Source organism: Patella vulgata, chromosome 1 (assembly GCF_932274485.2).
Source record: "Patella vulgata chromosome 1, xgPatVulg1.2, whole genome shotgun sequence".
In the NCBI taxonomy this organism is placed as follows: domain Eukaryota; kingdom Metazoa; phylum Mollusca; class Gastropoda; family Patellidae; genus Patella; species Patella vulgata.
Window position 1 is genome coordinate 18,150,785 of NC_065879.2, and position 18,074 is coordinate 18,168,858.

The window sequence follows — 18,074 nt, forward strand, 5'->3', positions numbered from 1 at the left end:
GCACTTTACTAACTATTGTTGTTTTAATGTAAATATATCAATAAGAAACTATGTGCAAAGTTTTGTATTTCTGGATCAAAGATATTTCTCAAAAACAGTGATTGAAAGTTGAGCAAATTATTAAGTCTGGGAATGCTTTGTGAACTTGGGGCCAGGTTGATAATTGTAAACAAAATATATCGAGACGCAATGAAATAGCACCTCTGAGATGACGTGGCATAACTTTGCACCTTCCACAGTTGCACAAAACCTAGCTTTTTAAAAGCTGCATTATATACCCCACGTGTGCACCAGAAAAATCAACATACTGATTCTGTTGGGTTTAATTTTTTTGATTGAGAATTGTTCGGGGTGCGTTTATGCAATCTTCAAAACATTCTCACATGTTATCATCGTAATATGATGTTGTTACATCCTTAATTGCAAGATTAAAGCAAATCTTTAAAACAAAATTGAGCTGAAAAGTACTAAGTAGGGCGTTAAACCTGGATTCATTTCAAACAAGATTTACATTCATCCATTTATAAAAGTGATGTATTATTTTTATTGCATCTCAGTATAAAATATTAACAATGATAACAAAATTTATACAAATTTTATACAGGTGCACAACTTGTAATGTGTGAGCTTTATAAATTTATTAAATTATTCTTAAATATACATTATGTGAGATTTTGATAAAGAGCTAGCCATTCTTGCTATAATAGTTCGAAGATAAATAATGTAAAATGAATAATTTGAAAATTTCATTCAAATTACTCTATTGCGAGCGAAGATATTAGCCTTTGAAGGCCTTTGAAGGTTTGACAAGACGTGTGCAATAATTTCAACCATCGTACTGGTTGTTCGAAGTAGTCTCACTCTTCCATTTTTAGCTTAAATCAAAATATGGCTGAACTGTTCTAATCTATTTAATATTGGAGAAATCTGATGCCATCGAGAGTTGATTAGGGCCTGGATAAGTTAATTAATGTCTAATTAATAATTTAGAAAACATTTCAGGCCTAAAGAAAACCTGCAATAGGCAGATTTAGCTCTTGCATAATGTATGTTTAATCATTATTATCATAAGCTTATGGATTTTTTTGTGCATTTCTATTTGCCTTTAGTGTTTATCAATGGTCATTATCTGTTAAATTCACACGTTTTATTTAACAAGCATCACTGTCATGTGAATAAAATATCTTTGAACAGAGCCTTGGATCATTCCAACCACATATTGTTGTTCTTGTTTTTTAAATTAGTCATCTTGAATAGTAATTTAACCATTTGTTCCAAATGATGATAAACTTATACTAGAAAATGCACAGGCAGATGACAAGTTTTGATGTATAATATTCCTTGTTGGGGTTAAACTCGGTTGAGGTTCGGCAAACCCTTGAGATCATGTGAACATCAGATCATTTTTCATATAACCACTACTTGAACTTTCCCATTAAATTTAACTGGATTAGTTTGAATCTTAAAAAGAAAATAAATAACAATGAAAACAACATAAATAAAAACCAAACAAAATCAATAGCTATGAATTAAAATTACCAGTGTAAATCTGTACACAACCAAAGACAGGGTTGGAGGTTATAATTTCCCTCACAATTTTATCTAATTACGAGCTTGATACCAAATTAATACAGTTCTTTAAAGGCTCAATACCACTCTTGTTGTAACTGAATAATATGTCCCAATCTTTATTCTGGTCAACAAATTTAACTATTTTAGAATATTTCAATTAATTGATGATACAAATTTCATCTTAACACACCTTATTTAAAAAATTCAACATAATGGTTTGAAACGTCTAACGTAAACCTTTTCAAATGAAACTTCGATTTAAAAATATTTTCGAACCCTCTGGACAAGTAAAATAGGATGTAATGGATAATTTACACAACAGGTGGGACACTTAAACATCTAGTACTTAGATAGAGATATTATTTATTTTCTGGAGCTTTCAAGCCAGCAAGAGTGTTATTGTCCCTTTAAAGTAAATATTATACAAAATAACAGAAACTGTTCCAAAGCAATTTGGGATCAAGTGGCTAAGTGGGTAAGACGCTGGCTTGTTAGCCTGGAGGTCGGGTGTTCGATCCCTGCATTTGCCGAGAAAGTTCATCCAGATTTTCCGGCGTGGTTCCCCCTTGTCAGTGATGCAGTACGGAGGGCCTGACAAGGACAGCTGTCTAATCCTTCGGATGATACGAAAACCCGAGGTCACCTGTATACATTGGAATGCACGTAAAAGATCCCTTGGCAGTTGGAATTCGATATAAGGATAGGTGATAGTGCCGCTGCCCGGGCAAAATTTCCCTTAAATCACACCTTATGGCGTATGCCCGTCTTCATTAGCCCAGCATAGGAGCAGAACAGTAGGACGTAAATCCCATTTCATTTCATTTCCAAAGCAATTTGATCGTTTGAGAAGAAAAAAAATATATAGACATGGTCGAGACTATAATGAGTTTCAAAACTTGCCCATTTGCTACGAACACTATGTGACTATATGTATGTATGTTGTATATGTAGAAAACTTACGGATGCTACTGGAACGACAGGTTGAGATGTCTCAAACAAATCTTTAGCAAAGAAAAGCTGTAGTAAAGAATACACATTTTTTTTTTATAAACAATATTTTTTTTCAGGATGTCTGAATGGGATTGGGGAACAGGCTTAGCCTATGTAAAACCCCTTGTTATAAACAAGAAAAGGGCACTGGGAAACCAGCCAAAACTGGCACGGACATGCCAAAGGTTAACAACAATATGCACAAAACAATAAATAAAAATAATAACAAGTCCTAAATAAAATGTGAATGTCATCATAATTTATTAGGCCTAATAATAATTTTATAATATGTAGTAGAAAATGATACACAAACGTGTGTTCGGATAATTTAATGTCCGAAAATAAATGGTTTATACTCCCGATGGTATGTTATATAACTAATTTAAAAAAAACTCATTAAAATTATGAATAACTTACATCTATTACACCGTCAAGTTCTTGAAATTCCAGGACGTCGTACGCTTCTGCTATGTTGACATACGGCCGGAAGTTACTTGTGCCTTATTGACTTCGCGCATGCGATGTACAACATAATTATGTCATCACCGTTATACGTCACCGAGTGGGCGTTCCCGTTAGTATTCTAGTTCTATGCTTTAATGTAGTATTACAACCATATGCCAGTTTACTTTATGTGAGTTGTATATTAACAGAAATGCCATTTGAAATGTTATTTTCACAGAAGATTGTAAATTTACTGTCAAATATTAGTCAGTTTAGTCGATCCATTTTAGAGAAATAGAGCATTCAAAATCTGAATGCATCGAACTGGCTAATAAAGGCAGGCATATGCCATACATTTTGCTTGGACGGTGTCATGCCAGCTTCCATTGTAAGACGCAGAACAATTTCTTTACATTATCGAATGTTGTTTTATATGCTGGGCTGAAAGGTCCGGAAAACTTTCTGTAAATTACAATAGTAAAAGTAATTTTTGTTGGTTACTTATAGGTATATTTTTCACAATATTGTACTTTTACCAAGTCTGGTGTATTTTTACGGAGTTTCGTGTATGTTTGCCGAATTTCGTGTCTTTTTTTACAATAAACCGTGATGAAATCAACGACACCTTAAAAATCAGTAAAAATACTTTCTTACATATTATGTAATATTTCCAAATTGAATTGAAAATAGATAATACCAAGCATGTAATTTTACAGATCTTACGTTTATTCACATTATTTTGTAAATTTACTTTCAGGTTATAATTAGAAATATAAGTAAAATTACAGCAGTTTAATTATTATTTTTTTATCATAAAATGTTCGGAATATTTACCAAAATGATGTATATTTACCAAGTTTCATTCTGTTTTTGCCATAAACTTACATAATATTTCAATATTGAACTGAAAATAGCAAAGCCAGAAGGTAATTTTACAGATTTACGTTTATTCACATCATTTTGTAAATTTACTTAGTGATAGTTAGCGTAATCGGTAAATCTAGTGTCTCGTATTTTAGTTTAGCATTCCATAACAACAAAACATTCCTAATAATTATCTACTTACAGTATTCATTCCAAATTATTAACCATAATATGGACTTCCTGAATTATGGCCCCTGATTGTACGCAAAAACGCGTTTTTAGCTTGTGGACCCTATAGAAGTCACAATTTTTATCCGATTTAAAAAAACCGTTTTAGTATATCACCGTTACTGACAGACAAATTGGCGGTCCCTCGTTCTCAAATAGCGTAAAAATATGGTATATCAAGGTTGTGGATCCTCTATAGAGGTCACAATTTTCTTCTGATTTTGATGAAACTTGAAATATAAGTTTATAACCCAAATATCTCGGTCCCTGTCAATATTCGCGCATGTCGGACCGTAACTTCCTGAATTATGGCCCCTGATTGTACGAAAAATCACGTTTTTAGCTTGTGCATGACCCTATAGCGGTCATAATTTTTATGCGATTTAAAAAAAGAAACCTTTGAATATATCACCGTTACACCCTGAGGAGGGGTTGAGTTCGAATTTCGTGAAAATCGACCCAAAAACTGACAGACAGAATGGCCGTCCTTCGTTCTCAAATAGCGTAAAAATATGGTATATTGATGAAACTTGAAATGTAAGTTTATAACCAAATGAACTCGGTTCCTTCGATATTCGCACATATTGGACCGTAACTTCCTGAATTATGGCCCCTGACTGTACGAAAAATCGTGTTTTTAGCTTGTGGACCCTACAGAGGTCATAATTTTTATCCGATTTAGAAAACCGTTTGAATATATCACCGTTACAGCTTAAGGATGGTTGAGGTGGAATTTCTTAAAAATAGGACCAACACTGACAGACAAAATGGCCGCCCCTCGTACTCATATAGCGTAAAAATATGATATATCAATGTTGTGGACTCTCTAGAGGTCACAATTTTCTTCTGATTTTGATGACACTTAAAATGTAAGTTTATAACCCAAAGATCTCGGTTCCTTGCGATATTCGCACATATCGGACCGTAACTTCCTGAATTATGGCCCCTGAGTGTACGGAAAATCGCGTTTTTAGCTTGTGGACCCTATAGAGGTTATTAATTTTTATCCGTTTTCAAAAACCGTTTGAATATATCACCGTTACACCCTAAGGATGGTTGAATTCGAATTTCGTGAAAATCGGACCAACACTGACAGACAAGATAGCCGTCCCTCGTTCCCAAATAGCGTAAAAACTATGGTATATCAAGGTTGTGGACCCTCTAGAGGTCACAGTTTTCTTCTGATTTTGATGAAACTTGAAATATAAGTTTATAAGCCAACAATCTTGGTTCTTTTCGATATTCGCGCATATCGGATTGTAACTTCCTGAATTATGGCCCCTGATTGTACGACAAATCGTGTTTTTAGCTCGAGGTCCCTCTAGAGGTCACAATTATTATTCGATTTAAAAAAAAACGTTTGAATATATCACCTTTACACCCTAAGAATGGTGGAGTTCGAATTTCGTGGAAAAATCGGACCAAAACTAACAGACAAAATGGCCGCCCCTCGTACTCAAATACCGTAAAAATATGGTGTATCAAGGTTGTGGATCCTCTAGAGGTGACAATTTTCTTCTGATTTTGATCAACCTGAAATGTAAGTTTATAACCCAAAGATCTTGGTTCCTTGCGATATTTGCGCATATCGGATCGTAACTTCCTGAATTATGGCCCCTGATTGTACGAAAAATCGCTTTTTGTTTAGCTTGTTCTCTATCCATCTCTTGCAAAATGTGGGCGTGTCCTGCCTGGCAGCCGCTGTTTTTTTTAATCCAGGACGCGTTTCGGGCGTTTACCCTTTTTCAACTGGTTGCACCACTGAGATTCAAACTTGCCTGCACTATTGCAGGGACTCTTCCGCCCTTCCTTTCCTTCGGGTGTGAGGTCTTTTCGTCACCTTCTTGGGTTTTTTAATTTATATGATCTATAACGTGCATTGTTATTCATCGTACGTTAATCAGATTGTAAGTATGTTCATAAACTGATAAACAAATGCTTTGACTTTCCGACCGTAGGTTGTATTATCTCGTAATCAAGTTCGCTTGAAGAAGTTTAATTAAACCGATTGGCCAGTGTTAGCTGGGCTTTCTCCAAAGCAAAGTGTCAATGCCTGCAAGTAGACAGTTGTTACGGTCCAGGCGATTCCAGTCTTTCGCTCGTCGTTCCGACTGAGTGTCAAACAATGAGACCAGCTCCCTTGTAGAGTTCACGCCCGAAACACATTTATATAACGATGTCATACATTACCATGTATCACAATATAATGCCCGATATCCAACTTGTCCTTTTCACATAATTATATTTATTACATTCCTGTTAGGCCGATGAATTGACACAAATCAGTTAGCGAAACAAGCGACATCATAGGTTGGTTTAACCTTGACAGGCTTGATCCAAGATAGGCCTAGAATTAGTTGTGGTTCACCCATTCCCCCAAGTCTTACCAATTCCTTATGTCACTAAATTTCCAATATATTCCTGTCAGTGTCATATCCACTGGCCTGACAGGGCAAATGTATTTATTTACCTAATTCCTATTTCCATACCCGGAAACTTATACACAGGGTTGGTCTCACCCAAATTATCTCCCCTTAATGCGATGTATCTAAATTATAAATTGATCCAAATAAAGATGCTTATTTTTGTCTCCACCCGAGTTTGTTAGTTCTTCCGATTGAAGTGCTAGGCTGGAACGAACCCCTAAAAAGTCTCTAATAAATAGTCGAGACGCAACACAGTACCACAAGCTTACGTCTGAAAACCTGGAACCGCCGCAATCACTGACGAGCGGCGGTTTCAACCTGGATTACCTTTGGGCTGACAATTTGATCTCGTCTACCAAACAGGATTAGTCCTATGTTTTCGGTACGCTACAACAACCGGGTGTTAAATGCCTCTTATTCAGTTGAGATTTTATTTCTCTTTCACTTTAAAAAAAAATATGATTACTCAATACTGTCAAATTGTTGTTTAACTAAAAACAAAACGGTAAACGGAAATTACAGTCAGTGTTTTTCAACATTTACATTTGGAAGTTGAAAGACAAACTTACTGTAACCATCCATTTACTGTGTTGATGTTGCGGTGAATTTACAATCATAGTTATTTTCCGTTTACTGTTTTCAGGTAAAGTTAAACACAAAGTCAAATTACAGAAACTCTGTAATATTACCGCTGGATGTTTATTTACAGGAATTTTACTGGCAACTTTTGCTGCCAGTAATTTTCATGTAAAATTAACAGACTTTTTCTAACACTGAGGACTAATTAACCAAGCGGGGACAAACACATACCTTTTAGTAATTTTACCTTGACAATTACATAATATGTAACTCTACAATGCTCCCGTCAAAAGGCAAAACCTAGTAACTCACTTTTTTATCAAAATTGAGTTAGGACCAAATTTGTAGTTACTAGGGTATGTGCTTCCTGTTGTTGTACTAAATCTTCCAATCTTTTGATTTTGTAAGCAGTTACACCCATGACACAACCTAGCAACTTCCTTCATTTGCCTAGAATACCACAGCAAAACCTAGTAACTCAATAGTGAAATCAATGAATGAGCTGGGGTTTAATATTCATTCATTACGTTTTCCTGTTTTTTCTAAAAAAAAAATAAGAAAAAAGTGAGTTACTAGGTTTTGCCTTTTGACGGGAGAATAGTTATGAGTTATTATTATATAAACTCGGTCGAAATACACATTTGTTTAATGGTATGTACCAATTTATGTAAATTAACTTCATTGTAATTTTACATGTACATTTATTCCATTTACATACATGTAATTTTACCTTGGATGTATGATAGCTAGAGGTAAAGTTACATTGCACACTGAAATAAAACGCAATGTTAAAATACAGTTATTACGATGACAATATTTCTGCAGGTTAAAAAAGGGTAAAAATACAAAATAATTTTAACAGTTGACATATCAGTTTGCAGTCATAATGATTAGTCACGTTCGGCTCCATTGTCAAATGACCTTGTCCGCCCTATGCTTTTAAATGAGAACATATCTAATACAGATCATTTATCACGGTCAAGGTGTTAACAACCTTACTTGTTTCCAAGAACAAGTTCTGAAGGTATTATATATTAGTGGCCTTCATAAACGAACAATCATATAATATTGGTGGACTTGTGACATATTATAGGCACTTATAGCACTCATTTTACTGACATAGTTTCAGATGTGAACGTTTCGGACAAAGGTGCGAAAGTTTCCACAACTGCTACCTACTTACTACCTTAGCGTTTGAATTTTGATTGGCACCAACTCCTCTACATATGATTTTATTTATGCCACATTGGGTCTACAGGATTTTCGATATGCAAAAACCTCTATCTACCAATATCTCAGTTTTTGATATTGGTGGTCAAGGAATACCATCTACAAAAGGCACCTTTTCCTCTAAATATATATGACGGCCAACATGTATCTCCCCCCCCCCCCCTATAAACTAGGATGTTACGGGCCGACATGCGTCAATATCGACAGGAACCGAAAGTTTGGGGATATAAACGTATTTTAAGTTTCATCAAAATCGGACAAAAATAGTGTCCTCTAGAGGATCTACAACCTTGGTATTGTATTGTGTAGAGGATCTACAACCTTGGTATTGTATTGCGTAGAGGGGAGTGACCATTTTGTCAATGTCCGTCTGAATTTCACGAAATTGAAATTGTGGTGTAACGTTGATATTTGAACGGTTTTTAAAATCAAATAAAAATTGTGACCTCTGGAGGGGTAACAAGCAGAAAACGTGATTTTTCGTACAATCAATGGGTCGTAATCCAGGAAGTTACCTATCGACAGGAACCAGGATCTTTGAGCTATAAACATACATATGAAGTTTTATTTTAATCGGTTAAAAATTGTGACCTATAGAGGGACCCACATCCTTTGTATTACATTACATCATTGGCGTACTAGGAGAGGCAATTTTTTCGGATGGTTATGGTTCGATTTTCAGGAAATTTTAAGTCAACCATCATTAGGGTGTAACGGTAATATATTTGAACATGTTTCCTATGGTTCGATTTTCAGGAAATTTTAAGACAACCATCATTAGGGTGTAACGGTGATATATTTGAACATGTTTCCTTTTTAAATTGGATAAAAATCGTGACACCGAAAGGGACCACAGGCTATCCATTAAGAATTGCGGACTTCGGGTAACACGAAGAAAAATTGATGTGGCTCATCCTAAGGGTATAAGAATAGGTACACAGAGTTTCAAGAATATCTGTTAAGAATTGTTGCCTCTAGGTAACACAGACACACAAATTGGACGTGGCTATGTTTCTGGGGATCCGACATGCACTGGCCTCTAGACAGCAAACAGACACAAGCAAATTGAAGTTGGCTCTGCCCCCGGGGGTCGGCCATGCACCCACAAACAATAGGGATCATCCTTGGGGTATAAGACATAAGTATGGAAAGTTTCAAGATGATCCACTAAGAATTGTGGCCTGTAGGTGACAAAAATACAGATACAAAAATATGAATATAGACATATTAAAAGGGATTTTTCATACAATCAGGGGCCATAATTCAGGAAGTTAGGATCCGATATGCGCGAATATCGAGAGAAACTCGAACCCCACATACTTTCCGGGGAAGTAGTCTTGTCAATCATAGTTTGCTTTTCAATTAAATGTATTTCTTAAACAAAAATATTTTGTTTAATATCCTTTGTTCCAGACCTGATAAATATTTTGAATTTAAACAAGCCAACAGTGAGGCTGATGTCCCCCGCCGAAATCCCAAATTAATCGATGACACTTTTTAATTTATCAAGCATCAAGCAATCAAACTGATTATCAACTATACACGATGTCAAAACTGTGATATTCATAACTGTAACAAAGGAACAGGCTCTTGTATTTGCGATCCCCCATTTTGCTTATTCACTTTTCCAACTGAACTTAAAGATCCAGAGGGCAGACAGAAGTGGACATCCATTGTAAACAGGAAGAAAGGGAACAAAATCTGGCTTCCAACGTCTGATTCTCGAGTTTGTTCCGTTCACTTTGCTGATGGAAATCCAACCGCTGCTAACCCATATCCATCACTACATCTTGGATATGAGTCTCGTAGAGAAATTAAGGCTCGTCCACCTCCTACAGCACGTGAAAATGTTGATCATGTCCCCAAAAAATTTCAGGAAGTCGCAAAATATTAATAGTAATTGTAATATCAATGAAAACCGTATGACAGAACATGCCATTTCTTCTGAGAAAGATGACTGTTCTGAATCCTTACCATTAGATCTTACATATAATGTTGATCACAGCTACTCAGTTTCAAATATTCAAACCTCTGCTGAGTCTTCAGAATCTGTTGAATTGAAAAGGCTAAGGAACAGGGTAAAATACTTAGAAAAAGAACTTTCAAAGTCTAAGAGTACGGTAACTGATTTATTAAGAAAGCCATTTCAAATTCAGTCTATCCTTAAATCAGATTAAAAGTAAAATTCCAACATTGGCAAGTTTCTTGAAAATTAAGTCTTGCATGAACAAATATTTCAGGCACATCAGGTACTGGAAGGGACCTAGCAAGGTGTGTAACCCTATTCGCTATAAGAGGTATGATAGCAGAGTTAAAAGAACTCTTACACATAGGATAGAGTTCATCATGACAATGATGAAACTGCGCCTTGGTGTTCTAAATGAAGATTTAGCTGATAGATTTGGAATTTCTTGTACACAAGTATCAAATGTTATCACAACATGGATCAAATTTTTATCAAAATTTTTAGGGTCACTAGTTTTCAATCCTGCAAAAGAAGTAGTAAGAGAAAATCTCCCTCCCTCTTTCCGAAATCCAAAGTTTTGCAGAGCTAGGCATATTATTGACTGCACAGAAGTTTTTATAGAAACACCAAACAATTTGCAGGTACAGACTCTCACTTGGAGTGATTACAAACATCATCATACTGCAACAATTCTTATCAGTATCACTTCTGCAGGGATGATTAATTTTGTATCAAAAACTTGGGGGGGGGGGGGCGTACAAGTGATAAGTATGGCCCACTAAATTCTGGGTTCCTTGATTTGATTGAGGATTACGATATTGTACTTGCTGACAGGGGTTTCCCAATAAGAGAGGAACTTGCACTTCTCCGTGCTGAACTGTTGGTGCCTCCTGGGAGACGGGGAGTCTCTCAGATGAGCGTATCAGATGTTAGAACGACAGAGGTCATTGCTAAACGTCGCATATATGTTGAACAGGCCATTAGGAGACTGAAGTGCCTCTCACACTTTTACATCATCTTGATGATATTGTTTTGATTGCTTCCCGTACCGAAATGAAGTGTTCACTTCCTATGAAGTGTTTATTTCTAACACACTTCTAGGAACACTTCCGACGAAGTGTTCATTTCTGACACACTTCTAGAAACGCTTCCCCTGAAGTGTTTAAAAAACTCAGTCGAAATGTTCATTTCTAACACACTTCTAGGAACACTTCAAGCGACGTGTTCACTTTAAAAACATTTCCAAAGACACTTCCTTTCAAGTGTTATAAAAACTCCATCGAAATGCTAATTTCATCGACACTTCCAAAAGATGGTCTGTTTTCACAGCATTTTATCGTCACTTCTGAAAGACAGTCGATATAGAATTGCATGCCGTTCACACTTCTCGGAGATAGTGCATATAGATGATCATTTCATCGTCACTTCTGAAAGACTGTTTAAAAAAACGATCATTTCATCGTCACTTCTAAAAGATAGTCTATATAGAACTGCGTGTCATTAACACTTCTGAAAGATAGCATATATATAACTGGATGACATTAAAACTTCTGAAACATAGTCTATATACAACTGCACTTTTGAAAGACTATTCCAAATCTTGAAAAAAATAATGAAACAAATAATGAAATAAAATGTGGCGCACAGTGCCCCCCCCCCACCCCGCCCGCTCAATTAAAAAAATGTTTCGGAGTCACCGTTTTGTTATATATACTGCCTGAACTGTTTTAAATCCATAGCCATTACTCAGTTTAAAGAAATTTGGGTGCCCCAAAAATTGATGGAATGAATAATGGGCATATCGATACCGAAATACTTTCGCACCACCGCAGAGTGGCTTCAACTATACAGACCAAAATGATATTGCTCGGTATTTTAGTCCACTTTATTTTGCCGACTAGGAAAAAAACAATTATATTCTTTTATTTATTTTACTTTATTCCTGAGTCGAAAAATCATTTAGCCCTGCCTTTGCTTTAACGGTACGCTGAATCAACTGACGTGAATGTAGAAAAATAGGTCATTAGCGGGGTTCGCTCTCCAGGAAGTCTAAATACACAGTTTATTATTTCGGTATCCCCCTTTCTGTTGCGGGAAATTTAATCCTGTAGTCAGTAATTACACATAATAATTAATCCAATTGGTGGTTATTTGCTGTTTCGTTCCGTCTTTAAAAAATGAGGGAACAGCCATTGGTATAAACAAAATGGCCGACGAAAATTGAATGTTTTTTTGATAGTTGAATTTCATTAGAGCCTAATGTGGCTTCACGCGAAATGTAATATATACAAGCATGCCTTATTTGACATTATATTATTTCACTGTCGCCATGGCAGAAACGTAATCGTAACTAACGAGTCGTATAATATAGCGATTAGCGAGGTTTCTCGAAAGAGATAACGGACATGGTCGGCATTTCTTTCATTAGGCTACCGCCTTCAAAAAGTGAACAACGAGTCTTATGTGAATCTCAATAAACTTGGAATTTCTATCAATGATTCGGTCATTCAGGTACCTAAAAATAACAACAGACCATCATATAGCCTAGGCTACAGGGTAAGAGAAAATGTGCTGGATATTTGGTAATCCTTGGATGAGATTTGATGTGTATAGTCAGTACAGTACACATTTTAAACATTTCATTCAATACGATATTTTAAAAGACCAAAGCCACGAATAGGCAATAGTTTTACATCTGACTGAAAAAAAAGGGTTTGCTCTCATTTAATTTTGTACTATAGCCTATGCTGTGATGTTTAACTAGTTAGTCAGAGAAGATTTTATAAGAAAAACTTTTATTAAAATAACCAATCCCTTATCAAATTGGATATCAATTACTTTACAAAAAATAAAGTAGAACATCAAAAAAATGGACTAATGTAAAGCGAAGTAAGATTTTGTAAGTTATATTGCAGGCTATATGGTTTGCTGAGAAATAAATTTTTTACATGTGTTTCAATTTTCCATCATACATTTTTGTCAAATAAAAATTCCAGTTGGCCATAAAATATATAAACAATTTTGCATGTGAAAATGATAGCTATTAAATTTGCATATCCTATGTTTACAATATTTTATGCTGCTGACATTTTATTGTTGTTCAAATGAGTTAATTAGTGCATATTCCTTTGTTTTGAATAAGCGGTGGACAAACTAGTCGAATCAATCGGTGCTATCGATATTCGCCTATAGTGTCCACTGTCATTCCGCCGAATATTCGCCCAAATCACACGTTTTGAGTATTCGGCCAAATTATATTCGCCTAGTGTGTCTGTCCGCTTCGCCGAAACAATCACAAGATTGTAGAATTCATTAGCCAATCACCAATTATATATCGAAAAGTCATGTGATTGTTTTAAGACCAAGGTGATGCAATCGACTGGTGAATCGGGTGAAGGATTCGGCTGTGATTTGATTTGGCACAGATTGATTCGGCCAAATGATTCGGCTAGTGTGTCCACCGCTAAAGAGAGGAGGGAGATTAATGGGGTTTACTGTTCAATAATTTGCTTGTGTCTAAGGGTCTTTAGCAGTGAAGGAAACCGGAGGGCCCAGAGAAAACCCACGAGGTTGGACAGGCGACTCTACTCCTTGTCAGATTTAATTAAGTATGGAATCGAAACCATGTCACGTGACTCAACGACAGACCTTGTGATTTTATGTGCACACGTTAACCACTAGACCATGCATCCAACCCCTGCACTGAAAAAAGAGACACAAGCATAGAACCAAATGTTAGCTTGGAAGTGACCTGGTTTGTGTTGAGCGGACTATATACAAACACAGAATGTGCAGTGTGATATGAGGGAAATTTTACATTGACATATATCGTATGACCTACTCATATCAAATTACAACTGCCATGGGTTCTTTTACATGCACACACATGAGTACACAGGACCTCGAGCTCTTTTACGTGCACACCAATGTGTACATGGCACCTCAATTTTGCCTTTGGTCCAAACTACACCAAATATAAACAAATTCTTGACAGGCACTCCATCCTACACCGCTGACAAAGAGAAACCTTGTCATAAAATCCTAATGACCTGTCTCGGGCAACTGGGAGCCTGGTCAGTGAGCCTGGATCTTACTCTTTAAGCCACAGCGTATTAGCAACTGATATGAAATGAAATGGGTTTAACGTCCTACACTTCTTCTCTGACTGGGCGAATGAAGACAAGAATATGCCATTCAGTTTCCTATGAGGGAAATGTTGCCCTGACATATCGAATTCCAATTGCCAAGGGTTCTTTTATGTGCACTCAATTACATTGCTTCTTGTCAGGCCCTCCGTGTGATGTCAGTATTTTTTTTTTGCCATCCGAACGACTACACAAAAATTTTCTCCAGGTCCCCTACAGGCAAGGCAAATACTTAAAATAAAATTGAACCATGTGCCATGCTATGGCGTAGTTTGTACTGTCGAGTGGATATTAAACTCCATTTCTCTCTCTCCTTGACAGGCCCTATGTCCTGTACCACTGACAAGGATTAAACACGGGACCACCTAGTTAGTGTGGCAACGTCTCACTCACTGAGCCACATTGTCTCCTGATATCAAGCAAGAATTTTCTTTGATCTTTTTCAATAAAAGAATGGAGCCATACTGGCTAAGTGGGTAAGACACTGGCTCGATAGCCTGGTGGTCGCATGTTCGATCCCTGCATTGGCCGAGAAAGTTTATCGGAAATTTCCAACATGGTTTCCTCTTGTCAGTGGTACAGGACGGAGAGCCTGACAAGGACAGCTGTCCAGTCGTTTGGATCGGAAGAAAAACCGAGGTCCTGTGTACACATTGGCCTGCACCATAGTACTGCTGCCCGGGAAAAATTTCCCTCATAGCACACTGCATGGTGGATGCCCGTCTTCATTAGCCCAGTCGGAGCACAACAGTAGGGCGTTAAACCCCATTTCATTTCATTTCAATATAAGAACCAGAATTGTTTCAATTTCAGACAGAGGTCACGGTGGCTAAGGGGGTGAGACGCTGGCTCGCTAGTCTGGAGGTTGGGTGCGCGATCCCTACATTTGCCAAGAAAGTTCATCCAGATTTTTCGGCTTGGTTCCCCCTTGTCAGTGATGCAGGACGGAGGGCCTGACAAGGACAGCTGTCTAGTTGTTTGGATGTGACGAAAACAGGGGTCCCGTGTACACATTGGCGTCACGTAAAAGATCCCTCGACAGTTGGAATTTGATATAAGAGGAGGCCGTAGTGCCACTATCCACGCAAAATTTCCCTCATAGCACACTGTATGGCTTATGCCGGTCTTCATTAGCCCAGTTCAGAGCAGAACAGTAGGATGTTAAACTCAATTTTGATATATTAAAAAATGTTCTTTCAGTATTTGACCAAGTTTCTTTTTGATATGTCGACAATGTTTGGTTTTGATACCATAAATTAACCTTCAAATACACTAATACGTAAACTTTTGATAATAACCCAACCATATATTAAGTAGACCTATAGCCTATATTAAAATTGGGAGAATCCGTTCAGATAAGAAAAAAAAAACAGTAGGCCTATATCATATTTTCATTGTCATCGAAATTTCAGAAATGAAATGGGGTTTAACATCCTACTGTTCTGCTCCAAAACTGGGCTAATGAAGACAGGCATACGCCATACAGTGTGCTATGAGGGAAATTTTGCCCGGGCAGCGGCGCTACGGCCTACTCTTATATCGAATTCCAACTGCCAAGAGATCTTTTACGTGCACGCCAATATGTACACGGGACCTCTGTTTTCAGAAATGAAATGAAATGGGGTTTTACGTCCTACTGTTATGCTCCTAAACTGGGCTAATGAAGACGGGCATACGCCATACAGTGTGCTATGAGGGATCTTTTACGTGCACGCCAATATGTAACCAGAACCTTGGTTTTTGGTCCCATCCGAACGACTAGACAGCTGTCCTTGCCAGGCCCTCCGTCCTGCATTCAGAAATTATAATTCATAAAAATTGCTATGAAATTGAAAAACAGTGTTTTGATACAATAATTTAATAATTAACAATTAACTTTGGCTGAAATGTAACACATAACAAATTACTAAAAATATTGACATTGAGACATTTATTTCTGTTTGTTATTATTATTATTATTATTATTACAGCATATTTGTAGACCCCTTGCCAGTGGTGCAAGACAGAGGGTCTGCACGTAAAATATCCCTTGGCAGTTGGAGTGCTGCTGCCTGGACCAAATTTCTCTCATAGCACACTGTACATATGGCGTATGCCCGTCTTCATTAGCCTAGTCAGATCAGAATAGTAGGACCTTAAACCCCATTTCATTTATTTCTTTTCATATTACTTTATTAGGTGTTCACGGGCAGTGACAATAAAAAAAACAAAACATGATTATGGTAGTCTAAATCTAAACAGTGAACTTAACAGGGTTTGTTAAAGCCTGTTTAAATAAAATGTGTTTTTAAGCGGTTTTTTTTTTATAAAAGAAAATAGAGATGAACAACATCTTAAACTAAATGGTAGATTATTCCATAAATTTTTAAATGTAGGCCTATTAGCTTGTATACACAGACAGGGTCAGTTAAAGCCTGTTTAAATAAAATGTGTTTTTAAGCTGTTTTTTTTTTTAAAGAATATAGAGATGTACAACATTTTAAACTAAATGGTAGATTATTCCAAAAAATTTTAATTGTAGGCCTGTTAGCTATAATTAAATTAGCCTATTAGTATTAGACATTATCAAAATGGCAATAATCAAGTAGTAACTAGTAGTAGTACCGGTATTGACAAATAGCCTATCATTGACCTATTTATTTTTTTTTTTTTTTTTTGCGTGGGGTTCAACAACGACCAAAATTAGTAGCTTATTAGTCAAGAAATGTAATTTAAAGACAGTTATTTCACGACAAACAAACTTTTTAGCATAATTATTTATATTTTCAAACATTCCTTAGGTTAGGACCATAGAAATATATTTCTATGATTAGGAGTAGGACATTCATCGCTGTGACCCAGATTGGCCAGAGATATAATAATCGTTCAATTCGTTGCGAGGAAAATTTCAGAAAATATATTATTATATAGTCTATAGCCTATAGGTCATGAAAATTGTTAAGATATTGGAAAACAAATGCTTTGAAACATAATTTAACATACGTTTAGAAAATAAATCTATAACCAAAACAAAAAAGAATTTATGTTTATGATAGTAAATGATTTTTAAATTTGTGTATTTGACTTGTTCGTATTCGCACTATGGTTAAGCGGTGTTCCTAAACGTTCAAGGATTGGTCAACAATGACGTAAATGAGATTTAATCCAATCGTAGCCTTCGTCTCATATTATCGGCGCCATGTTATTCGCAGTCATAAGTCTGATAACAATTTAAGGTAAGTTAATATATTAAATGTTTCAAAGTTTTAATTGTTGTAATGAATGGCCGGTTTCTTTTTATAGTTAACCATTTTAATGTTTAGTTACAATTTATCAGTAATAAAATATCGAAATTGGTGAAAATCGCGGGGAAAATATATGATGAATGACTCGTGGAACTGGAACGGAAGGACCTATTTGAGTATTTCAGTATTTCATTGATTCAACATTCAATGAATAGGCTATTGATTAAGTAAAATATACACTGCTATGAGATAGCTTAGGTTTTCTGTTTAGAACACCCAATTATAATTTGACTATTTGTTCAGGTTAATTTGAACTATGTAGCGTAGGTCCATGGCTGGCATGATAACATAAACAACCAGCAGTATTTTTTCACTGCAGTTAATCATGTAGGCCTATTCTTTTAAA

At 36.2% G+C, this 18,074-nt stretch overlaps 1 protein-coding gene and 1 long non-coding RNA gene across 3 annotated transcripts in view; both read right to left on the reverse strand.

Moving 5' to 3' along the window:
• The window catches only part of LOC126808898 (GTPase IMAP family member 7), a 46,746-nt gene that overhangs the window by 8,796 nt on the left and 19,876 nt on the right, over window positions 1-18,074 (reverse strand). The gene's annotated exons all lie outside the window — the stretch shown is intronic.
• LOC126825002 (uncharacterized) lies at window positions 1,189-3,106 on the reverse strand. The gene is made up of 3 exons (XR_007681739.2): window positions 2,980-3,106; window positions 2,533-2,589; window positions 1,189-1,461 (listed from the first exon to the last, which is right to left on the reverse strand). It is a non-coding gene; the product is annotated as an uncharacterized LOC126825002 (long non-coding RNA).